Source organism: Schistocerca gregaria, unplaced genomic scaffold (assembly GCF_023897955.1).
Source record: "Schistocerca gregaria isolate iqSchGreg1 unplaced genomic scaffold, iqSchGreg1.2 ptg000470l, whole genome shotgun sequence".
Taxonomy (NCBI): Eukaryota; Metazoa; Arthropoda; class Insecta; order Orthoptera; family Acrididae; genus Schistocerca; species Schistocerca gregaria.
This window is the reverse complement of record NW_026061884.1, coordinates 3,919,773-3,940,879: the sequence shown is the minus strand read 5'-3', so window position 1 is coordinate 3,940,879 and position 21,107 is coordinate 3,919,773. Positions and strand designations below refer to the sequence as shown.

General features: G+C 46.4%; 1 non-coding gene across 1 annotated transcript; it reads left to right on the top strand.

Annotated features, from left to right (window-relative positions):
• Nucleotides 1-7,540: 7,540 nt before the first annotated feature.
• Trnak-uuu (transfer RNA lysine (anticodon UUU)) lies at nt 7,541-7,613 on the top strand. The gene has a single exon. It is a non-coding gene; the product is annotated as a tRNA-Lys (tRNA).
• The last annotated feature ends 13,494 nt before the right edge of the window (nt 7,614-21,107 follow it).

Genomic DNA, 21,107 nt, shown 5'->3' with positions numbered 1-21,107 from the left:
GAACGGAATTTTGTTCCGCTGCAAGTGTAAATTACCGTTTTTCTGATTAACGAGATTTAATGGAAATAGCAACTTTAAACTTTGCCTACGTCTCTGTCAGTCGCAAGGAAGCTGTATTTGAAGGTGAAGGTGATTTTGTAGACATGTGTGAAAGACATGTTCTGAAATGCAAGTGTTGTTGTTTGGAGAGCACATCGGTTACGTGTCAGATGTGTAGCCAAGCAGTAATTTGTCGCCACAGCTGCAAATATTAGCCGGTAATATGAAGTGTTGTCAGCTAAAGTCTGATGATGCAGACGACCGTAAGGACGAAGTACCCAAGAGTACCACAAGGCCGCGCCTCTTTAGCTCAGTGGTAGAGCACTGGTCTAATAAACCAGGGGTCGTAAGTTCCATCCTCACAGGAGAAAGATGAATTTTGGAAATCAGTTGCGCGTCGTGGCCGTATAGCAAACAGTACCTGTGATGACGAACAATTAGCGACAGGCGTTTTTTTAAGAATCACTCTCAGATGCGATTAAGGCGAATGGCGCAGATAAAGCATTTGCCAAAGCGGTACAGCATAAGGTGGGACGAGGCAGTCTGAATTACATTTTATAGATGTATTTCTCACATATCTCAGAGCCTCTCGCGATATTCGTCGTCGTCGTCGTCGTCGTCGCCGCCGCCGCCGCCGCCGCTTCTGCAGAAGTAGCAAATGGCAATCGTAGCAAATGCGGCGAGGGTCGCCCTGCCTTCGATTCCGAATGCACAAATTGTGTGGTCTTGTTTCTCAGTCTATATTTGGTCGGTCACGTCAGAGGTTGAATGTAACGAATGGGTGGGAAAGAGCAAGGGGCAGCGGCTGTGTAGAACGAAAACGCAAATCCTCAGGGGTGTGAGCGTTTCGAGATGAGTCGTATACATGTAAATGTTGGTCGTCAGTGACCGTGTGGCCTAATGGATAAGACGTCGGACTTCGGATCTGATGATTACAGGTTCGAATGCTGTCACGCTTGTGTTTTTCCAGTTCTGAAAAAGAAACATAACGTTTTAATGTAGCAATTGAGCAGTACGAAACCGTCTGAATGTTGCTGTTGACCATTTTTTGCTTGGAGATGCTCTTGAGCTTGAAACACACACAACAAGACCGGTGTTAACTATCGAAATGGTCGGCCGAGTGCCGACACAGCGAGTTTTGACTATCACTTGCACATCTAAAACAACGTCGGAAAGTAACTCGTTCGGCTTTTGAGTCACATAAAGTATGTGTGTTAATTTTGACGCCACTAGCTCTGCATGTTGTCATGCAATTTCTTTACCTCTCAGAAATGATTATGACATAAAAGTGAAGTACGTGACGAGTGTGACGTTAGGAAAACATTAGGCATCATGGGGAGATTCTGTATGGGACCACCCAACCCAAACGAGTACTGTGTGACGTGCTACCCGGCAGGTATTCACCGAGGTAGCCGGCTAGCTCAGTCGGTAGAGCGTCAGACTCTTAATCCCAGGGTCGTGGGTTCGAGCCAGACGCTGGGCGGAACGGAATTTTGTTCCGCTGCAAGTGTAAATTACCGTTTTTCTGATTAACGAGATTTAATGGAAATAGCAACTTTAAACTTTGCCTACGTCTCTGTCAGTCGCAAGGAAGCTGTATTTGAAGGTGAAGGTGATTTTGTAGATATGTGTGAAAGACATGTTCTGAAATGCAAGTGTTGTTGTTTGGAGAGCACATCGGTTACGTGTCAGATGTGTAGCCAAGCAGTAATTTGTCGCCATAGCTGCAAATATTAGCCGGTAATATGAAGTGTTGTCAGCTAAAGTCTGATGATGCAGACGAACGTAAGGACGAAGTACCCAAGAGTACCGCTAGGCCGCGCCTCTTTAGCTCAGTGGTAGAGCACTGGTCTAATAAACCAGGGGTCGTAAGTTCCATCCTCACAGGAGAAAGATGAATTTTGGAAATCAGTTGCGCGTCGTGGCCGTATAGCAAACAGTACCTGTGATGACGAACAATTAGCGACAGGCGTTTTTTTAAGAATCACTCTCAGATGCGATTAAGGCGAATGGCGCAGATAAAGCATTTGCCAAAGCGGTACAGCATAAGGTGGGACGAGGCAGTCTGAATTACATTTTATAGATGTATTTCTCACATATCTCAGAGCCTCTCGCGATATTCGCCGTCGTCGTCGTCGTCGTCGCCGCCGCCGCCGCTTCTGCAGAAGTAGCAAATGGCAATCGTAGCAAATGCGGCGAGGGTCGCCCTGCCTTCGATTCCGAATGCGCAAAGTGTGTGGTCTTGTTTCTCAGTCTATATTTGGTCGGTCACGTCAGAGGTTGAATGTAACGAATGGGTGGGAAAGAGCAAGGGGCAGCGGCTGTGTAGAACGAAAACGCAAATCCTCATGGGTGTGAGCGTTTCGAGATGAGTCGTATACATGTAAATGTTGGTCGTCAGTGACCGTGTGGCCTAATGGATAAGGCGTCGGACTTCGGATCTGATGATTACAGGTTCGAATGCTGTCACGCTTGTGTTTTTCCAGTTCTGAAAAAGAAACATAACGTTTTAATGTAGCAATTGAGCAGTACGAAACCGTCTGAATGTTGCTGTTGACCATTTTTTGCTTGGAGATGCTCTTGAGCTTGAAACACACACAACAAGACCGGTGTTAACTATCGAAATGGTCGGCCGAGTGCCGACACAGCGAGTTTTGACTATCACTTGCACATCTAAAACAACGTCGGAAAGTAACTCGTTCGGCTTTTGAGTCACATAAAGTATGTGTGTTAATTTTGACGCCACTAGCTCTGCATGTTGTCATGCAATTTCTTTACCTCTCAGAAATGATTATGACATAAAAGTGAAGTACGTGACGAGTGTGACGTTAGGAAAACATTAGGCATCATGGGGAGATTCTGTATGGGACCACCCAACCCAAACGAGTACTGTGTGACGTGCTACCCGGCAGGTATTCACCGAGGTAGCCGGCTAGCTCAGTCGGTAGAGCGTCAGACTCTTAATCCCAGGGTCGTGGGTTCGAGCCAGACGCTGGGCGGAACGGAATTTTGTTCCGCTGCAAGTGTAAATTACCGTTTTTCTGATTAACGAGATTTAATGGAAATAGCAACTTTAAACTTTGCCTACGTCTCTGTCAGTCGCAAGGAAGCTGTATTTGAAGGTGAAGGTGATTTTGTAGACATGTGTGAAAGACATGTTCTGAAATGCAAGTGTTGTTGTTTGGAGAGCACATCGGTTACGTGTCAGATGTGTAGCCAAGCAGTAATTTGTCGCCATAGCTGCAAATATTAGCCGGTAATATGAAGTGTTGTCAGCTAAAGTCTGATGATGCAGACGACCGTAAGGACGAAGTACCCAAGAGTACCGCTAGGCCGCGCCTCTTTAGCTCAGTGGTAGAGCACTGGTCTAATAAACCAGGGGTCGTAAGTTCCATCCTCACAGGAGAAAGATGAATTTTGGAAATCAGTTGCGCGTCGTGGCCGTATAGCAAACAGTACCTGTGATGACGAACAATTAGCGACAGGCGTTTTTTTAAGAATCACTCTCAGATGCGATTAAGGCGAATGGCGCAGATAAAGCATTTGCCAAAGCGGTACAGCATAAGGTGGGACGAGGCAGTCTGAATTACATTTTATAGATGTATTTCTCACATATCTCAGAGCCTCTCGCGATATTCGTCGTCGTCGTCGTCGTCGTCGTCGTCGTCGTCGTCGCCGCCGCCGCCGCTTCTGCAGAAGTAGCAAATGGCAATCGTAGCAAATGCGGCGAGGGACGCCCTGCCTTCGATTCCGAATGCACAAAGTGTGTGGTCTTGTTTCTCAGTCTATATTTGGTCGGTCTCGTCAGAGGTTGAATGTAACGAATGGGTGGGAAAGAGCAAGGGGCAGCTGCTGTGTAGAACGAAAACACAGATCCTCAGGGGTGTGAGCGTTTCGAGATGAGTCGTATACATGTAAATGTTGGTCGTCAGTGACCGTGTGGCCTAATGGATAATTCGTCGGACTTCGGATCTGAAGATTACAGGTTCGAATGCTGTCACGCTTGTGTTTTTCCAGTTCTGAAAAAGAAACATAACGTTTTAATGTAGCAATTGAGCAGTACGAAACCGTCTGAATGTTGCTGTTGACCATTTTTTGCTTGGAGATGCTCTTGAGCTTGAAACACACACAACAAGACCGGTGTTAACTATCGAAATGGTCGGCCGAGTGCCAACACAGCGAGTTTTGACTATCACTTGCACATCTAAAACAACGTCGGAAAGTAACTCGTTCGGCTTTTGAATCACATAAAGTATGTGTGTTAATTTTGACGCCACTAGCTCTGCATGTTGTCATGCAATTTCTTTACCTCTCAGAAATGATTATGACATAAAAGTGAAGTACGTGACGAGTGTGACGTTAGGAAAACATTAGGCATCATGGAGAGATTCTGTATGGGACCACCCAACCCAAACGAGTACTGTGTGACGTGCTACCCGGCAGGTATTCACCGAGGTAGCCGGCTAGCTCAGTCGGTAGAGCGTCAGACTCTTAATCCCAGGGTCGTGGGTTCGAGCCAGACGCTGGGCGGAACGGAATTTTGTTCCGCTGCAAGTGTAAATTACCGTTTTTCTGATTAACGAGATTTAATGGAAATAGCAACTTTAAACTTTGCCTACGTCTCTGTCAGTCGCAAGGAAGCTGTATTTGAAGGTGAAGGTGATTTTGTAGACATGTGTGAAAGACATGTTCTGAAATGCAAGTGTTGTTGTTTGGAGAGCACATCGGTTACGTGTCAGATGTGTAGCCAAGCAGTAATTTGTCGCCATAGCTGCAAATATTAGCCGGTAATATGAAGTGTTGTCAGCTAAAGTCTGATGATGCAGACGACCGTAAGGACGAAGTACCCAAGAGTACCGCTAGGCCGCGCCTCTTAACACGCGATCTAGTGTACTGGTCTAATAAACCAGGGGTCGTAAGTTCCATCCTCACAGGAGAAAGATGAATTTTGGAAATCAGTTGCGCGTCGTGGCCGTATAGCAAACAGTACCTGTGATGACGAACAATTAGCGACAGGCGTTTTTTTAAGAATCACTCTCAGATGCGATTAAGGCGAATGGCGCAGATAAAGCATTTGCCAAAGCGGTACAGCATAAGGTGGGACGAGGCAGTCTGAATTACATTTTATAGATGTATTTCTCACATATCTCAGAGCCTCTCGCGATATTCGCCGTCGTCGTCGTCGTCGTCGTCGTCGTCGTCGTCGTCGCCGCCGCTTCTGCAGAAGTAGCAAATGGCAATCGTAGCAAATGCGGCGAGGGACGCCCTGCCTTCGATTCCGAATGCACAAAGTGTGTGGTCTTGTTTCTCAGTCTATATTTGGTCGGTCTCGTCAGAGGTTGAATGTAACGAATGGGTGGGAAAGAGCAAGGGGCAGCTGCTGTGTAGAACGAAAACACAAATCCTCAGGGGTGTGAGCGTTTCGAGATGAGTCGTATACATGTAAATGTTGGTCGTCAGTGACCGTGTGGCCTAATGGATAATTCGTCGGACTTCGGATCTGAAGATTACAGGTTCGAATGCTGTCACGCTTGTGTTTTTCCAGTTCTGAAAAAGAAACATAACGTTTTAATGTAGCAATTGAGCAGTACGAAACCGTCTGAATGTTGCTGTTGACCATTTTTTGCTTGGAGATGCTCTTGAGCTTGAAACACACACAACAAGACCGGTGTTAACTATCGAAATGGTCGGCCGAGTGCCGACACAGCGAGTTTTGACTATCACTTGCACATCTAAAACAACGTCGGAAAGTAACTCGTTCGGCTTTTGAGTCACATAAAGTATGTGTGTTAATTTTGACGCCACTAGCTCTGCATGTTGTCATGCAATTTCTTTACCTCTCAGAAATGATTATGACATAAAAGTGAAGTACGTGACGAGTGTGACGTTAGGAAAACATTAGGCATCATGGGGAGATTCTGTATGGGACCACCCAACCCAAACGAGTACTGTGTGACGTGCTACCCGGCAGGTATTCACCGAGGTAGCCGGCTAGCTCAGTCGGTAGAGCGTCAGACTCTTAATCCCAGGGTCGTGGGTTCGAGCCAGACTCTGGGCGGAACGGAATTTTGTTCCGCTGCAAGTGTAAATTACCGTTTTTCTGATTAACGAGATTTAATGGAAATAGCAACTTTAAACTTTGCCTACGTCTCTGTCAGTCGCAAGGAAGCTGTATTTGAAGGTGAAGGTGATTTTGTAGACATGTGTGAAAGACATGTTCTGAAATGCAAGTGTTGTTGTTTGGAGAGCACATCGGTTACGTGTCAGATGTGTAGCCAAGCAGTAATTTGTCGCCATAGCTGCAAATATTAGCCGGTAACATGAAGTGTTGTCAGCTAAAGTCTGATGATGCAGACGACCGTAAGGACGAAGTACCCAAGAGTACCGCTAGGCCGCGCCTGTTTAGCTCAGTGGTAGAGCACTGGTCTAATAAACCAGGGGTCGTAAGTTCCATCCTCACAGGAGAAAGATGAATTTTGGAAATCAGTTGCGCGTCGTGGCCGTATAGCAAACAGTACCTGTGATGACGAACAATTAGCGACAGGCGTTTTTTTAAGAATCACTCTCAGATGCGATTAAGGCGAATGGCGCAGATAAAGCATTTGCCAAAGCGGTACAGCATAAGGTGGGACGAGGCAGTCTGAATTACATTTTATAGATGTATTTCTCACATATCTCAGAGCCTCTCGCGATATTCGCCGTCGTCGTCGTCGTCGTCGCCGCCGCCGCCGCTTCTGCAGAAGTAGCAAATGGCAATCGTAGCAAATGCGGCGAGGGTCGCCCTGCCTTCGATTCCGAATGCACAAAGTGTGTGGTCTTGTTTCTCAGTCTATATTTGGTCGGTCACGTCAGAGGTTGAATGTAACGAATGGGTGGGAAAGAGCAAGGGGCAGCGGCTGTGTAGAACGAAAACGCAAATCCTCATGGGTGTGAGCGTTTCGAGATGAGTCGTATACATGTAAATGTTGGTCGTCAGTGACCGTGTGGCCTAATGGATAAGGCGTCGGACTTCGGATCTGATGATTACAGGTTCGAATGCTGTCACGCTTGTGTTTTTCCAGTTCTGAAAAAGAAACATAACGTTTTAATGTAGCAATTGAGCAGTACGAAACCGTCTGAATGTTGCTGTTGACCATTTTTTGCTTGGAGATGCTCTTGAGCTTGAAACACACACAACAAGACCGGTGTTAACTATCGAAATGGTCGGCAGAGTGCCGACACAGCGAGTTTTGACTATCACTTGCACATCTAAAACAACGTCGGAAAGTAACTCGTTCGGCTTTTGAGTTACATAAAGTATGTGTGTTAATTTTGACGCCACTAGCTCTGCATGTTGTCATGCAATTTCTTTACCTCTCAGAAATGATTATGACATAAAAGTGAAGTACGTGACGAGTGTGACGTTAGGAAAACATTAGGCATCATGGGGAGATTCTGTATGGGACCACCCAACCCAAACGAGTACTGTGTGACGTGCTACCCGGCAGGTTTTCACCGAGGTAGCCGGCTAGCTCAGTCGGTAGAGCGTGAGACTTTTAATCCCAGGGTCGTCGGTTCGAGCCAGACGCTGGGCGGAACGGAATTTTGTTCCGCTGCAAGTGTAAATTACCGTTTTTCTGATTAACGAGATTTAATGGAAATAGCAACTTTAAACTTTGCCTACGTCTCTGTCAGTCGCAAGGAAGCTGTATTTGAAGGTGAAGGTGATTTTGTAGACATGTGTGAAAGACATGTTCTGAAATGCAAGTGTTGTTGTTTGGAGAGCACATCGGTTACGTGTCAGATGTGTAGCCAAGCAGTAATTTGTCGCCACAGCTGCAAATATTAGCCGGTAATATGAAGTGTTGTCAGCTAAAGTCTGATGATGCAGACGACCGTAAGGACGAAGTACCCAAGAGTACCACAAGGCCGCGCCTCTTTAGCTCAGTGGTAGAGCACTGGTCTAATAAACCAGGGGTCGTAAGTTCCATCCTCACAGGAGAAAGATGAATTTTGGAAATCAGTTGCGCGTCGTGGCCGTATAGCAAACAGTACCTGTGATGACGAACAATTAGCGACAGGCGTTTTTTTAAGAATCACTCTCAGATGCGATTAAGGCGAATGGCGCAGATAAAGCATTTGCCAAAGCGGTACAGCATAAGGTGGGACGAGGCAGTCTGAATTACATTTTATAGATGTATTTCTCACATATCTCAGAGCCTCTCGCGATATTCGTCGTCGTCGTCGTCGTCGTCGTCGCCGCCGCCGCCGCCGCCGCTTCTGCAGAAGTAGCAAATGGCAATCGTAGCAAATGCGGCGAGGGTCGCCCTGCCTTCGATTCCGAATGCACAAATTGTGTGGTCTTGTTTCTCAGTCTATATTTGGTCGGTCACGTCAGAGGTTGAATGTAACGAATGGGTGGGAAAGAGCAAGGGGCAGCGGCTGTGTAGAACGAAAACGCAAATCCTCAGGGGTGTGAGCGTTTCGAGATGAGTCGTATACATGTAAATGTTGGTCGTCAGTGACCGTGTGGCCTAATGGATAAGACGTCGGACTTCGGATCTGATGATTACAGGTTCGAATGCTGTCACGCTTGTGTTTTTCCAGTTCTGAAAAAGAAACATAACGTTTTAATGTAGCAATTGAGCAGTACGAAACCGTCTGAATGTTGCTGTTGACCATTTTTTGCTTGGAGATGCTCTTGAGCTTGAAACACACACAACAAGACCGGTGTTAACTATCGAAATGGTCGGCCGAGTGCCGACACAGCGAGTTTTGACTATCACTTGCACATCTAAAACAACGTCGGAAAGTAACTCGTTCGGCTTTTGAGTCACATAAAGTATGTGTGTTAATTTTGACGCCACTAGCTCTGCATGTTGTCATGCAATTTCTTTACCTCTCAGAAATGATTATGACATAAAAGTGAAGTACGTGACGAGTGTGACGTTAGGAAAACATTAGGCATCATGGGGAGATTCTGTATGGGACCACCCAACCCAAACGAGTACTGTGTGACGTGCTACCCGGCAGGTATTCACCGAGGTAGCCGGCTAGCTCAGTCGGTAGAGCGTCAGACTCTTAATCCCAGGGTCGTGGGTTCGAGCCAGACGCTGGGCGGAACGGAATTTTGTTCCGCTGCAAGTGTAAATTACCGTTTTTCTGATTAACGAGATTTAATGGAAATAGCAACTTTAAACTTTGCCTACGTCTCTGTCAGTCGCAAGGAAGCTGTATTTGAAGGTGAAGGTGATTTTGTAGATATGTGTGAAAGACATGTTCTGAAATGCAAGTGTTGTTGTTTGGAGAGCACATCGGTTACGTGTCAGATGTGTAGCCAAGCAGTAATTTGTCGCCATAGCTGCAAATATTAGCCGGTAATATGAAGTGTTGTCAGCTAAAGTCTGATGATGCAGACGAACGTAAGGACGAAGTACCCAAGAGTACCGCTAGGCCGCGCCTCTTTAGCTCAGTGGTAGAGCACTGGTCTAATAAACCAGGGGTCGTAAGTTCCATCCTCACAGGAGAAAGATGAATTTTGGAAATCAGTTGCGCGTCGTGGCCGTATAGCAAACAGTACCTGTGATGACGAACAATTAGCGACAGGCGTTTTTTTAAGAATCACTCTCAGATGCGATTAAGGCGAATGGCGCAGATAAAGCATTTGCCAAAGCGGTACAGCATAAGGTGGGACGAGGCAGTCTGAATTACATTTTATAGATGTATTTCTCACATATCTCAGAGCCTCTCGCGATATTCGCCGTCGTCGTCGTCGTCGTCGCCGCCGCCGCCGCTTCTGCAGAAGTAGCAAATGGCAATCGTAGCAAATGCGGCGAGGGTCGCCCTGCCTTCGATTCCGAATGCGCAAAGTGTGTGGTCTTGTTTCTCAGTCTATATTTGGTCGGTCACGTCAGAGGTTGAATGTAACGAATGGGTGGGAAAGAGCAAGGGGCAGCGGCTGTGTAGAACGAAAACGCAAATCCTCATGGGTGTGAGCGTTTCGAGATGAGTCGTATACATGTAAATGTTGGTCGTCAGTGACCGTGTGGCCTAATGGATAAGGCGTCGGACTTCGGATCTGATGATTACAGGTTCGAATGCTGTCACGCTTGTGTTTTTCCAGTTCTGAAAAAGAAACATAACGTTTTAATGTAGCAATTGAGCAGTACGAAACCGTCTGAATGTTGCTGTTGACCATTTTTTGCTTGGAGATGCTCTTGAGCTTGAAACACACACAACAAGACCGGTGTTAACTATCGAAATGGTCGGCCGAGTGCCGACACAGCGAGTTTTGACTATCACTTGCACATCTAAAACAACGTCGGAAAGTAACTCGTTCGGCTTTTGAGTCACATAAAGTATGTGTGTTAATTTTGACGCCACTAGCTCTGCATGTTGTCATGCAATTTCTTTACCTCTCAGAAATGATTATGACATAAAAGTGAAGTACGTGACGAGTGTGACGTTAGGAAAACATTAGGCATCATGGGGAGATTCTGTATGGGACCACCCAACCCAAACGAGTACTGTGTGACGTGCTACCCGGCAGGTATTCACCGAGGTAGCCGGCTAGCTCAGTCGGTAGAGCGTCAGACTCTTAATCCCAGGGTCGTGGGTTCGAGCCAGACGCTGGGCGGAACGGAATTTTGTTCCGCTGCAAGTGTAAATTACCGTTTTTCTGATTAACGAGATTTAATGGAAATAGCAACTTTAAACTTTGCCTACGTCTCTGTCAGTCGCAAGGAAGCTGTATTTGAAGGTGAAGGTGATTTTGTAGACATGTGTGAAAGACATGTTCTGAAATGCAAGTGTTGTTGTTTGGAGAGCACATCGGTTACGTGTCAGATGTGTAGCCAAGCAGTAATTTGTCGCCATAGCTGCAAATATTAGCTGGTAATATGAAGTGTTGTCAGCTAAAGTCTGATGATGCAGACGACCGTAAGGACGAAGTACCCAAGAGTACCGCTAGGCCGCGCCTCTTTAGCTCAGTGGTAGAGCACTGGTCTAATAAACCAGGGGTCGTAAGTTCCATCCTCACAGGAGAAAGATGAATTTTGGAAATCAGTTGCGCGTCGTGGCCGTATAGCAAACAGTACCTGTGATGACGAACAATTAGCGACAGGCGTTTTTTTAAGAATCACTCTCAGATGCGATTAAGGCGAATGGCGCAGATAAAGCATTTGCCAAAGCGGTACAGCATAAGGTGGGACGAGGCAGTCTGAATTACATTTTATAGATGTATTTCTCACATATCTCAGAGCCTCTCGCGATATTCGTCGTCGTCGTCGTCGTCGTCGTCGTCGTCGTCGTCGTCGCCGCCGCCGCCGCTTCTGCAGAAGTAGCAAATGGCAATCGTAGCAAATGCGGCGAGGGACGCCCTGCCTTCGATTCCGAATGCACAAAGTGTGTGGTCTTGTTTCTCAGTCTATATTTGGTCGGTCTCGTCAGAGGTTGAATGTAACGAATGGGTGGGAAAGAGCAAGGGGCAGCTGCTGTGTAGAACGAAAACACAGATCCTCAGGGGTGTGAGCGTTTCGAGATGAGTCGTATACATGTAAATGTTGGTCGTCAGTGACCGTGTGGCCTAATGGATAATTCGTCGGACTTCGGATCTGAAGATTACAGGTTCGAATGCTGTCACGCTTGTGTTTTTCCAGTTCTGAAAAAGAAACATAACGTTTTAATGTAGCAATTGAGCAGTACGAAACCGTCTGAATGTTGCTGTTGACCATTTTTTGCTTGGAGATGCTCTTGAGCTTGAAACACACACAACAAGACCGGTGTTAACTATCGAAATGGTCGGCCGAGTGCCAACACAGCGAGTTTTGACTATCACTTGCACATCTAAAACAACGTCGGAAAGTAACTCGTTCGGCTTTTGAATCACATAAAGTATGTGTGTTAATTTTGACGCCACTAGCTCTGCATGTTGTCATGCAATTTCTTTACCTCTCAGAAATGATTATGACATAAAAGTGAAGTACGTGACGAGTGTGACGTTAGGAAAACATTAGGCATCATGGAGAGATTCTGTATGGGACCACCCAACCCAAACGAGTACTGTGTGACGTGCTACCCGGCAGGTATTCACCGAGGTAGCCGGCTAGCTCAGTCGGTAGAGCGTCAGACTCTTAATCCCAGGGTCGTGGGTTCGAGCCAGACGCTGGGCGGAACGGAATTTCGTTCCGCTGCAGGTGTAAATTACCGTTTTTCTGATTAACGAGATTTAATGGAAATAGCAACTTTAAACTTTGCCTACGTCTCTGTCAGTCGCAAGGAAGCTGTATTTGAAGGTGAAGGTGATTTTGTAGACATGTGTGAAAGACATGTTCTGAAATGCAAGTGTTGTTGTTTGGAGAGCACATCGGTTACGTGTCAGATGTGTAGCCAAGCAGTAATTTGTCGCCATAGCTGCAAATATTAGCCGGTAATATGAAGTGTTGTCAGCTAAAGTCTGATGATGCAGACGACCGTAAGGACGAAGTACCCAAGAGTACCGCTAGGCCGCGCCTCTTTAGCTCAGTGGTAGAGCACTGGTCTAATAAACCAGGGGTCGTAAGTTCCATCCTCACAGGAGAAAGATGAATTTTGGAAATCAGTTGCGCGTCGTGGCCGTATAGCAAACAGTACCTGTGATGACGAACAATTAGCGACAGGCGTTTTTTTAAGAATCACTCTCAGATGCGATTAAGGCGAATGGCGCAGATAAAGCATTTGCCAAAGCGGTACAGCATAAGGTGGGACGAGGCAGTCTGAATTACATTTTATAGATGTATTTCTCACATATCTCAGAGCCTCTCGCGATATTCGTCGTCGTCGTCGTCGTCGTCGTCGTCGTCGTCGTCGTCGTCGTCGTCGCCGCCGCTTCTGCAGAAGTAGCAAATGGCAATCGTAGCAAATGCGGCGAGGGACGCCCTGCCTTCGATTCCGAATGCACAAAGTGTGTGGTCTTGTTTCTCAGTCTATATTTGGTCGGTCTCGTCAGAGGTTGAATGTAACGAATGGGTGGGAAAGAGCAAGGGGCAGCTGCTGTGTAGAACGAAAACACAAATCCTCAGGGGTGTGAGCGTTTCGAGATGAGTCGTATACATGTAAATGTTGGTCGTCAGTGACCGTGTGGCCTAATGGATAATTCGTCGGACTTCGGATCTGAAGATTACAGGTTCGAATGCTGTCACGCTTGTGTTTTTCCAGTTCTGAAAAAGAAACATAACGTTTTAATGTAGCAATTGAGCAGTACGAAACCGTCTGAATGTTGCTGTTGACCATTTTTTGCTTGGAGATGCTCTTGAGCTTGAAACACACACAACAAGACCGGTGTTAACTATCGAAATGGTCGGCAGAGTGCCGACACAGCGAGTTTTGACTATCACTTGCACATCTAAAACAACGTCGGAAAGTAACTCGTTCGGCTTTTGAGTTACATAAAGTATGTGTGTTAATTTTGACGCCACTAGCTCTGCATGTTGTCATGCAATTTCTTTACCTCTCAGAAATGATTATGACATAAAAGTGAAGTACGTGACGAGTGTGACGTTAGGAAAACATTAGGCATCATGGGGAGATTCTGTATGGGACCACCCAACCCAAACGAGTACTGTGTGACGTGCTACCCGGCAGGTTTTCACCGAGGTAGCCGGCTAGCTCAGTCGGTAGAGCGTGAGACTTTTAATCCCAGGGTCGTCGCTTCGAGCCAGACGCTGGGCGGAACGGAATTTTGTTCCGCTGCAAGTGTAAATTACCGTTTTTCTGATTAACGAGATTTAATGGAAATAGCAACTTTAAACTTTGCCTACGTCTCTGTCAGTCGCAAGGAAGCTGTATTTGAAGGTGAAGGTGATTTTGTAGACATGTGTGAAAGACATGTTCTGAAATGCAAGTGTTGTTGTTTGGAGAGCACATCGGTTACGTGTCAGATGTGTAGCCAAGCAGTAATTTGTCGCCATAGCTGCAAATATTAGCCGGTAATATGAAGTGTTGTCAGCTAAAGTCTGATGATGCAGACGACCGTAAGGACGAAGTACCCAAGAGTACCACAAGGCCGCGCCTCTTTAGCTCAGTGGTAGAGCACTGGTCTAATAAACCAGGGGTCGTAAGTTCCATCCTCACAGGAGAAAGATGAATTTTGGAAATCAGTTGCGCGTCGTGGCCGTATAGCAAACAGTACCTGTGATGACGAACAATTAGCGACAGGCGTTTTTTTAAGAATCACTCTCAGATGCGATTAAGGCGAATGGCGCAGATAAAGCATTTGCCAAAGCGGTACAGCATAAGGTGGGACGAGGCAGTCTGAATTACATTTTATAGATGTATTTCTCACATATCTCAGAGCCTCTCGCGATATTCGTCGTCGTCGTCGTCGCCGCCGCCGCCGCCGCCGCTTCTGCAGAAGTAGCAAATGGCAATCGTAGCAAATGCGGCGAGGGTCGCCCTGCCTTCGATTCCGAATGCACAAAGTGTGTGGTCTTGTTTCTCAGTCTATATTTGGTCGGTCACGTCAGAGGTTGAATGTAACGAATGGGTGGGAAAGAGCAAGGGGCAGCGGCTGTGTAGAACGAAAACGCAAATCCTCAGGGGTGTGAGCGTTTCGAGATGAGTCGTATACATGTAAATGTTGGTCGTCAGTGACCGTGTGGCCTAATGGATAAGGCGTCGGACTTCGGATCTGATGATTACAGGTTCGAATGCTGTCACGCTTGTGTTTTTCCAGTTCTGAAAAAGAAACATAACGTTTTAATGTAGCAATTGAGCAGTACGAAACCGTCTGAATGTTGCTGTTGACCATTTTTTGCTTGGAGATGCTCTTGAGCTTGAAACACACACAACAAGACCGGTGTTAACTATCGAAATGGTCGGCCGAGTGCCGACACAGCGAGTTTTGACTATCACTTGCACATCTAAAACAACGTCGGAAAGTAACTCGTTCGGCTTTTGAGTCACATAAAGTATGTGTGTTAATTTTGACGCCACTAGCTCTGCATGTTGTCATGCAATTTCTTTACCTCTCAGAAATGATTATGACATAAAAGTGAAGTACGTGACGAGTGTGACGTTAGGAAAACATTAGGCATCATGGGGAGATTCTGTATGGGACCACCCAACCCAAACGAGTACTGTGTGACGTGCTACCCGGCAGGTATTCACCGAGGTAGCCGGCTAGCTCAGTCGGTAGAGCGTCAGACTCTTAATCCCAGGGTCGTGGGTTCGAGCAAGACGCTGGGCGGAACGGAATTTTGTTCCGCTGCAAGTGTAAATTACCGTTTTTCTGATTAACGAGATTTAATGGAAATAGCAACTTTAAACTTTGCCTACGTCTCTGTCAGTCGCAAGGAAGCTGTATTTGAAGGTGAAGGTGATTTTGTAGACATGTGTGAAAGACATGTTCTGAAATGCAAGTGTTGTTGTTTGGAGAGCACATCGGTTACGTGTCAGATGTGTAGCCAAGCAGTAATTTGTCGCCATAGCTGCAAATATTAGCCGGTAATATGAAGTGTTGTCAGCTAAAGTCTGATGATGCAGACGACCGTAAGGACGAAGTACCCATGAGTACCGCTAGGCCGCGCCTCTTTAGCTCAGTGGTAGAGCACTGGTCTAATAAACCAGGGGTCGTAAGTTCCATCCTCACAGGAGAAAGATGAATTTTGGAAATCAGTTGCGCGTCGTGGCCGTATAGCAAACAGTACCTGTGATGACGAACAATTAGCGACAGGCGTTTTTTTAAGAATCACTCTCAGATGCGATTAAGGCGAATGGCGCAGATAAAGCATTTGCCAAAGCGGTACAGCATAAGGTGGGACGAGGCAGTCTGAATTACATTTTATAGATGTATTTCTCACATATCTCAGAGCCTCTCGCGATATTCGTCGTCGTCGTCGTCGTCGTCGCCGCCGCCGCCGCCGCCGCTTCTGCAGAAGTAGCAAATGGCAATCGTAGCAAATGCGGCGAGGGTCGCCCTGCCTTCGATTCCGAATGCACAAATTGTGTGGTCTTGTTTCTCAGTCTATATTTGGTCGGTCACGTCAGAGGTTGAATGTAACGAATGGGTGGGAAAGAGCAAGGGGCAGCGGCTGTGTAGAACGAAAACGCAAATCCTCAGGGGTGTGAGCGTTTCGAGATGAGTCGTATACATGTAAATGTTGGTCGTCAGTGACCGTGTGGCCTAATGGATAAGACGTCGGACTTCGGATCTGATGATTACAGGTTCGAATGCTGTCATGCTTGTGTTTTTCCAGTTCTGAAAAAGAAACATAACGTTTTAATGTAGCAATTGAGCAGTACGAAACCGTCTGAATGTTGCTGTTGACCATTTTTTGCTTGGAGATGCTCTTGAGCTTGAAACACACACAACAAGACCGGTGTTAACTATCGAAATGGTCGGCCGAGTGCCGACACAGCGAGTTTTGACTATCACTTGCACATCTAAAACAACGTCGGAAAGTAACTCGTTCGGCTTTTGAGTCACATAAAGTATGTGTGTTAATTTTGACGCCACTAGCTCTGCATGTTGTCATGCAATTTCTTTACCTCTCAGAAATGATTATGACATAAAAGTGAAGTACGTGACGAGTGTGACGTTAGGAAAACATTAGGCATCATGGGGAGATTCTGTATGGGACCACCCAACCCAAACGAGTACTGTGTGACGTGCTACCCGGCAGGTATTCACCGAGGTAGCCGGCTAGCTCAGTCGGTAGAGCGTCAGACTCTTAATCCCAGGGTCGTGGGTTCGAGCCAGACGCTGGGCGGAACGGAATTTTGTTCCGCTGCAAGTGTAAATTACCGTTTTTCTGATTAACGAGATTTAATGGAAATAGCAACTTTAAACTTTGCCTACGTCTCTGTCAGTCGCAAGGAAGCTGTATTTGAAGGTGAAGGTGATTTTGTAGACATGTGTGAAAGACATGTTCTGAAATGCAAGTGTTGTTGTTTGGAGAGCACATCGGTTACGTGTCAGATGTGTAGCCAAGCAGTAATTTGTCGCCATAGCTGCAAATATTAGCCGGTAATATGAAGTGTTGTCAGCTAAAGTCTGATGATGCAGACGACCGTAAGGACGAAGTACCCAAGAGTACCGCTAGGCCGCGCCTCTTTAGCTCAGTGGTAGAGCACTGGTCTAATAAACCAGGGGTCGTAAGTTCCATCCTCACAGGAGAAAGATGAATTTTGGAAATCAGTTGCGCGTCGTGGCCGTATAGCAAACAGTACCTGTGATGACGAACAATTAGCGACAGGCGTTTTTTTAAGAATCACTCTCAGATGCGATTAAGGCGAATGGCGCAGATAAAGCATTTGCCAAAGCGGTACAGCATAAGGTGGGACGAGGCAGTCTGAATTACATTTTATAGATGTATTTCTCACATATCTCAGAGCCTCTCGCGATATTCGTCGTCGTCGTCGTCGTCGTCGCCGCCGCCGCCGCCGCCGCTTCTGCAGAAGTAGCAAATGGCAATCGTAGCAAATGCGGCGAGGGTCGCCCTGCCTTCGATTCCGAATGCACAAATTGTGTGGTCTTGTTTCTCAGTCTATATTTGGTCGGTCACGTCAGAGGTTGAATGTAACGAATGGGTGGGAAAGAGCAAGGGGCAGCGGCTGTGTAGAACGAAAACGCAAATCCTCAGGGGTGTGAGCGTTTCGAGATGAGTCGTATACATGTAAATGTTGGTCGTCAGTGACCGTGTGGCCTAATGGATAAGACGTCGGACTTCGGATCTGATGATTACAGGTTCGAATGCTGTCACGCTTGTGTTTTTCCAGTTCTGAAAAAGAAACATAACGTTTTAATGTAGCAATTGAGCAGTACGAAACCGTCTGAATGTTGCTGTTGACCATTTTTTGCTTGGAGATGCTCTTGAGCTTGAAACACACACAACAAGACCGGTGTTAACTATCGAAATGGTCGGCCGAGTGCCGACACAGCGAGTTTTGACTATCACTTGCACATCTAAAACAACGTCGGAAAGTAACTCGTTCGGCTTTTGAGTCACATAAAGTATGTGTGTTAATTTTGACGCCACTAGCTCTGCATGTTGTCATGCAATTTCTTTACCTCTCAGAAATGATTATGACATAAAAGTGAAGTACGTGACGAGTGTGACGTTAGGAAAACATTAGGCATCATGGGGAGATTCTGTATGGGACCACCCAACCCAAACGAGTACTGTGTGACGTGCTACCCGGCAGGTATTCACCGAGGTAGCCGGCTAGCTCAGTCGGTAGAGCGTCAGACTCTTAATCCCAGGGTCGTGGGTTCGAGCCAGACGCTGGGCGGAACGGAATTTTGTTCCGCTGCAAGTGTAAATTACCGTTTTTCTGATTAACGAGATTTAATGGAAATAGCAACTTTAAACTTTGCCTACGTCTCTGTCAGTCGCAAGGAAGCTGTATTTGAAGGTGAAGGTGATTTTGTAGACATGTGTGAAAGACATGTTCTGAAATGCAAGTGTTGTTGTTTGGAGAGCACATCGGTTACGTGTCAGATGTGTAGCCAAGCAGTAATTTGTCGCCATAGCTGCAAATATTAGCCGGTAATATGAAGTGTTGTCAGCTAAAGTCTGATGATGCAGACGACCGTAAGGACGAAGTACCCAAGAGTACCGCTAGGCCGCGCCTCTTTAGCTCAGTGGTAGAGCACTGGTCTAATAAACCAGGGGTCGTAAGTTCCATCCTCACAGGAGAAAGATGAATTTTGGAAATCAGTTGCGCGTCGTGGCCGTATAGCAAACAGTACCTGTGATGACGAACAATTAGCGACAGGCGTTTTTTTAAGAATCACTCTCAGATGCGATTAAGGCGAATGGCGCAGATAAAGCATTTGCCAAAGCGGTACAGCATAAGGTGGGACGAGGCAGTCTGAATTACATTTTATAGATGTATTTCTCACATATCTCAGAGCCTCTCGCGATATTCGTCGTCGTCGTCGTCGCCGTCGTCGCCGCCGCCGCCGCTTCTGCAGAAGTAGCAAATGGCAATCGTAGCAAATGCGGCGAGGGTCGCCCTGCCTTCGATTCCGAATGCACAAAGTGTGTGGTCTTGTTTCTCAGTCTATATTTGGTCGGTCACGTCAGAGGTTGAATGTAACGAATGGGTGGGAAAGAGCAAGGGGCAGCGGCTGTGTAGAACGAAAACGCAAATCCTCATGGGTGTGAGCGTTTCGAGATGAGTCGTATACATGTAAATGTTAGTCGTCAGTGACCGTGTGGCCTAATGGATAAGGCGTCGGACTTCGGATCTGATGATTACAGGTTCGAATGCTGTCACGCTTGTGTTTTTCCAGTTCTGAAAAAGAAACATAACGTTTTAATGTAGCAATTGAGCAGTACGAAACCGTCTGAATGTTGCTGTTGACCATTTTTTGCTTGGAGATGCTCTTGAGCTTGAAACACACACAACAAGACCGGTGTTAACTATCGAAATGGTCGGCAGAGTGCCGACACAGCGAGTTTTGACTATCACTTGCACATCTAAAACAACGTCGGAAAGTAACTCGTTCGGCTTTTGAGTCACATAAAGTATGTGTGTTAATTTTGACGCCACTAGCTCTGCATGTTGTCATGCAATTTCTTTACCTCTCAGAAATGATTATGACATAAAAGTGAAGTACGTGACGAGTGTGACGTTAGGAAAACATTAGGCATCATGGGGAGATTCTGTATGGGACCACCCAACCCAAACGAGTACTGTGTGACGTGCTACCCGGCAGGTATTCACCGAGGTAGCCGGCTAGCTCAGTCGGTAGAGCGTCAGACTCTTAATCCCAGGGTCGTGGGTTCGAGCCAGACGCTGGGCGGAACGGAATTTTGTTCCGCTGCAAGTGTAAATTACCGTTTTTCTGATTAACGAGATTTAATGGAAATAGCAACTTTAAACTTTGCCTACGTCTCTGTCAGTCGCAAGGAAGCTGTATTTGAAGGTGAAGGTGATTTTGTAGACATGTGTGAAAGACATGTTCTGAAATGCAAGTGTTGTTGTTTGGAGAGCACATCGGTTACGTGTCAGATGTGTAGCCAAGCAGTAATTTGTCGCCATAGCTGCAAATATTAGCCGGTAATATGAAGTGTTGTCAGCTAAAGTCTGATGATGCAGACGACCGTAAGGACGAAGTACCCAAGAGTACCGCTAGGCCGCGCCTCTTTAGCTCAGTGGTAGAGCACTGGTCTAATAAACCAGGGGTCGTAAGTTCCATCCTCACAGGAGAAAGATGAATTTTGGAAATCAGTTGCGCGTCGTGGCCGTATAGCAAACAGTACCTGTGATGACGAACAATTAGCGACAGGCGTTTTTTTAAGAATCACTCTCAGATGCGATTAAGGCGAATGGCGCAGATAAAGCATTTGCCAAAGCGGTACAGCATAAGGTGGGACGAGGCAGTCTGAATTACATTTTATAGATGTATTTCTCACATATCTCAGAGCCTCTCGCGATATTCGTCGTCGTCGTCGTCGTCGCCGCCGCCGCCGCCGCCGCTTCTGCAGAAGTAGCAAATGGCAATCGTAGCAAATGCGGCGAGGGTCGCCCTGCCTTCGATTCCGAATGCACAAAGTGTGTGGTCTTGTTTCTCAGTCTATATTTGGTCGGTCACGTCAGAGGTTGAATGTAACGAATGGGTGGGAAAGAGCAAGGGGCAGCGGCTGTGTAGAACGAAAACGCAAATCCTCATGGGTGTGAGCGTTTCGAGATGAGTCGTATACATGTAAATGTTAGTCGTCAGTGACCGTGTGGCCTAATGGATAAGGCGTCGGACTTCGGATCTGATGATTACAGGTTCGAATGCTGTCACGCTTGTGTTTTTCCAGTTCTGAAAAAGAAACATAACGTTTTAATGTAGCAATTGAGCAGTACGAAACCGTCTGAATGTTGCTGTTGACCATTTTTTGCTTGGAGATGCTCTTGAGCTTGAAACACACACAACAAGACCGGTGTTAACTATCGAAATGGTCGGCAGAGTGCCGACACAGCGAGTTTTGACTATCACTTGCACATCTAAAACAACGTCGGAAAGTAACTCGTTCGGCTTTTGAGTCACATAAAGTATGTGTGTTAATTTTGACGCCACTAGCTCTGCATGTTGTCATGCAATTTCTTTACCTCTC